A 5,477-nucleotide genomic window follows, 5' to 3' on the forward strand; every position below is an offset into this window, starting at 1 on the left:
ACTTTACTGAATTATTTGACATAGAAACTGTAGCCCACAAAAGGCACATTTTATTAAAAGAACTGAACAAAAATATCTTATTGCTGTCTTACCTTTACTTATCCATGAAATCCATGCATCGCTAATTCTGCACAAAAATATCTGTTCATCCAAAGCCAAGTCTATCCTCGGCATGTCTTTTCTACTCCGTTTGAGAATCATCAAACTGTCTCGAAGCAAAACTTTCAGCTCCGGTGTTGGTCTTCCTTTAGTTATTATTAGTTATATAAGTTATTATCTGCTTCAATTGAAAATCCACTTTAGAAAACTGTTTAAGTGTAGAAATGTAGTCTTTCATGTTGACGTCGGAAGAGAGGAGAAAACAAATATATCGCAGTACTTTACTTATTTACTGTGTGGCTAGCTCCATGGCTAGCTCACTGTGTCTTACTCTGCAGTTGTGCAGTCACAATATCTGATATCTGGGACCATGAGCGCCCCCAGCGGTGAGGCAAGAAAACTGCATGCCTCACCTCGAGTCTGTTCTCTGCCGTTTCTGATCGCTCCTCCGCACACAAAACACGATACACACACAGTTAGTGACAAAAGAAACACTGTACATTATATACATAAGCTAAATTATGGAAAATCAGTCCATATATTAAATGTGTTTTAGCCATTTTATTGCCGGCGTACAGACAGGACAAACTTGCTCCCATAGAATGGCAGCCGGTGCAGTTAGCGAGAGGTTGCGCAATCCCAGGTGAGGCTCAGCTYGCTGCTGCCTCACCGGCTTCACTTCTGAGCTTTTGAATGGGGAAAATGCGAAAATCCTGCGATTTTAAAGAAAAAATAATCAGAATTGGTTAAGCTAAGTAAAAAATAGGTGCTTTATAGTACAAACCACAGGGTGAAAGTAGTAATATAAATGATTTTATTATTATATATTATTTTCCATGATGACCCTGACCGCACGTCACTGATATATAATATATATATACTTAATATACTTTTGTCATAGTACCCCAAATAATTTAAAACTACTTTCACCCCTACTTGCATCTCTACCTGTACTGAACCATTGTGTTTCTTTCTATGATACACAGTTCATCCCATTTACAGCTGTTTTTTTGGGGGTTGAGGGGGAGGCGAGTTTGTTATTTTTAGGCGCATTCACCTTGTAAAGTCCTTTTAAGCTGTAAAGCTTCTTGGGTCAAAGTTAATAGATTTACAGGGGAAAAAAATAGAGCATCTTTTGAAATGGTTTGCTAATGAACATATTACGTGCCAAAAGTGGCCAAAGTTCAAGGAAAAACTTTAATCTGAAGTATTTATTGTAGCTCACTTGCAGAAAATGGTGGAGCTGGGGGACACAGTGGGAGGCCCTTTTTGAACGACTGTCCTGAAAGCTGCTGCAAATCAGACAAATCTCTCTGAAGTTTGGAAATGTTACGAAAAGTCCACGCAATTATGAAGCCGTGAGGTTTTAGGGAGTGTTGTGTTGTCTTATGTGTAGTCACCCAGAGCCAGTAAAAAGCAATCATAAAGCAAAATGTCAAGCAGCCCACAGTGATGTCATTGATTGTTAACATAGATTGTTGAAGGAAGTCATCAGGGTAAAATTAGACATTTTTTCTAGCGCCATGCTACGACCGCAGTGCAGCTAACTGTCATTTGATTAGCACTGAGCCAAACGGTTGATGTTTTTTTTTTTTTTTTGTGGTGATTAATGATGTGTTTGAGCTGCAGTATGCAGGGGGTGGACTGCAGCTGTGTGTTCCAGTTAATTCATGTCTATGTGCAAGTTGGGTGCAAATACTTGCTGTCAGATGGGAGCGTTCTGCCAGCCGACACACATGCTTGCATCATGGTCACCATGGTGACCTGCAGGAGGCGCAGGACAATTTTTATGGATACAGAACAGCACAAACATGAAAAAAATAAAAATCTTTGCAGTCTCTTTCAAACGTGTGATTTCAAATTTGGTTACATTTAGGGATGCACCGATATAAAAGAAATTGGGCCGATATCGATATCCGATAATATTGCTATCATGGCCAATAAACGATATCTACTAATACTATATATGTATTTTTCTACACTTTCAACAACACAAAAAAAAAACCAAAACATGCCCAAACAAATTCCAGACAATCAACCCTCCAAAACACAAGGGACTTCCTGCTAACAGCCAAGGTGAAGCTTTTCTTGCCATCACGTGACGGAAGTTTACTCAGCCTGGATGAAGATGATGACTGTGTCTGTATTCATCTACTGAGGATATGTTTAATTCCATCTGGCAGGAAATAAACATCGGTTGTTAATATTGGCCTAGTATTATGTATGTATTGGACCAATCCTAATAAAATGACTAACATCAGCCAATATTGATGTTGATGCAGATATGTTGCGCTTCCAACATATATTAATGTATTTTGTTGAATTGTTTGTGGTGACATGTAATTGTAAAGTTGAAAAAAGCATCTCAAACTATGACTGAGCCATCCTGGTGTGAACAGTTTTTGCTGCAGGCTTTGCTATAGAGACTCAACGTCAATCAGATTGGATAAAGAAAGTCTCTTGACATCAGTTTTCCAATCTTGCCACATTCTCTCTCTTTGACTTTGACTGGGCCATTCTAACACCTCCAGCTTTGGGTGTATGTTTGGGGTTGTTGTCCTGCTGGAAGGACTTTTATACTTCTATACTTTTACCGAATTTTTCTGTTTTCAGGTCCATCAACCTTCCCATCAAATCTGACCTGCTTCAAATTGAGTAAAAAGCATCTCTGATGTTTTTTTAGGGTTTGTCACTGATGGGCTTTTCCATGTAGGTCTAATAGACAGAACGTTTCATTTGGCCAGAGCTCCTTCTTTCACATCTTTACTGAGGCTCCTACAGGGTTTGAAGGGAAACGAAAACAAGCCTTTTATGGGTTTTCTTTTTAGCAATGGCTTTTCTTGCTGCCACTCCTTTGCAAAAAGCAGATTTGCGGAATATATATTCTGTTGACAGATCAGATGTGGATGTCTGAAGCTCTTCCGAAGCCAGACCTCTTGGTTCCTTCTCTGATTAATGGTTCCTTTTTACCCGGCCAGTCGGTTTTAGACTAAGGTTTTTTTCTCTGCAGTTCTGCCATGTTCTTTCCATTTTCAGATGATGGATTGAGTGATGATCTCTGGCATATTAGGATATGATCTAATACCCCAGTCCTCCTTTAAATGTCTATGTTCCTTGATCTTCATGATGTTGTTGGGGCCTGCCATAGCAATGCATAGGAGAGCAGTGAAATGCCTTCCTTTTCACTAAAATAATCTAAAAAAATTAAGCTAAAATGCTTATTTTATTTTTTTAACATAAAATAAGCATTTAGTTATTTTTTTTCTCTCAGATTAAGCAAGGCCATGCACTAACATTAGCTCTTACCCCAAAATAAACATTTTCTAAAATAAGCATTTTAGCAATTTTTCCCTCTCAGGTTAAGGCAGTGCACTAGCATTTGAGCTATTTTTTTTAAATTTATTAGCCATGTTTAGCATGCTGAACAAAGGAAGTCATTGTAAGACAACATGCTAGATATACCCCACATGCCACTGGCAGCATTTAGGCTAACATTAGCATTTTGGCTAATTTTAGCTTATACACTAATTTTAAGATACTGAATGGACTATGTCCATGTTAAGTCAATATTCTTGTGATTCTATACATACTATTAATATTATTTTAACTAAGATTAGCATTGACGCTAATCTTTAGCATCAGAACGCTGGGTTCCAACCAACAGCACACTTTGGCACGCCCCGTTTAAATTTCTTCAGACATTTTCTAGTTTATTCACTAATGTTGTCTAACAAACCTCTGACCTCTTCCAAAAATAGATGCATTTATAATAAGAATTCACTGATTGGGTGACTTCTGGGGGTCAGTTGCTGCACTTCATCTACGGTTGCTCTGATTGCAAAAGCATGCCGCGCTTTTCATATTTTTTATTTACAACATTTTTTTTTTAATCCTGTGTTCTTTTCAAACACTGCGCTATTTTTTAAAGTCAATTTGAGAAAAAAGAAAAAGAAAAAATAACATCACCCCCTCACTCAGCTATAAATCTAAAAGAAGAACATTCACATCAACACTTTGTAGAGGCTGAAATACTACTGGGCTTTGTCCAAATATTTTCTCAGAGTCCCTGCTTCTTCTTGGAGGCAGCATGCCTTCCCACACCAGGCTCAGAAGAGTGTCACATGGCGTTGACATTGACTTTAAGCCTGTTTTGGGATTGTTAAAGGCCAATTTGTCAGCATTCACCGTGGGTCAGACGTAGAGATGAGTTTCAAGGGGGCCTCACATCTGGACCTTTTGTGTTTTAACAGTGTCCCGCTTCCTCTTTTAGAACCCTGAAGTACGTGTATAATGAGAAGGCCACGTTCCACAGCCAGTTGGTCTCGTGTCATTAGCACGCCCCTGGCTGTGGGACACTTATTAAAACACAGCCTGTCCCTGCAGGGTCATTCCACGCTCCTCTTCCCCCCCTATCGCATTGCATGATAATAATCATTAGGTGTAATGGGTTAATGTATTTGTCAGCTGTGTGTCTCGTGGAGAACTGCAGCATTATTAAAGCAATGCAAGTTGTGCAGTCAGCAGAGATGGAGAGCTGTTCGAGGCGAGGCGAACGGTCTGCTCTGATAATCAGTCACTGAGAGGGCAGCTTGATTAAAGGAAATGGATGGAGTGGAAACTTTGAATGTGTGTTTTCAGTCGTGCTTTCAGCCAGTCTGGGTGATAGCGACAGAAGAACAGATGCTGAAACAATTAGGGCAAGTCAGAGGATGTTTTTTCTCCTACTCTGAATCCCCCCCCCACACACTCTCTGTCCCCCAGCCTCGTGATTGCACATCAAAGTTGTCGACAGAGTGTAAAAGTTTGGTTTATTGTTTGACTCCTTCAAAGCAGTTTTTAAAAGGAGTCGAGGCTTCTGGCTGTGATTCAAGCTCAGAGAGAACCGTCATTACAGGAACAAAATGGCCTTTTGTTGCTGTATACATTCACACACAGGTCTAGGTTCTGCTGTGTCCATATAAAGTATTCATTCCCCTTGAACATTTTTAAGTTTTGACATCCTCAAACTATTGATTTCTATGATTTTACTGGGATTTCAGGTGATAAACCAACACAAAGTAGCGCATTTCAAAGAAGGAAAATGCCGCCTTTCATTGCAATTTCAGCTGCGGTTCTTTAAGGACGCCATCAATAGATTCATAGTTGATTTAGAAGCGTCATGTTTGCAGTGAACAGAAAAATCCAGGAATGAATAAAAAAAAGCTGATACACCGAGGCAGAGGCGGAAAGTGGCAAAAGGACCAAATTAATCAGACAAAAAAGTAGAGCTGTTGCTTTGAGAAAGGAGGCAGACTGAGGGACAGGAACTAATTAACACAGAGGGATGAGAACTAAGACACCAAGAAATGACAAACCAGGGAGAAAATACTGACAGGTCA

Source organism: Poecilia reticulata, linkage group LG9, assembly GCF_000633615.1.
Source record: "Poecilia reticulata strain Guanapo linkage group LG9, Guppy_female_1.0+MT, whole genome shotgun sequence".
Lineage (NCBI taxonomy): Eukaryota > Metazoa > Chordata > Actinopteri > Cyprinodontiformes > Poeciliidae > Poecilia > Poecilia reticulata.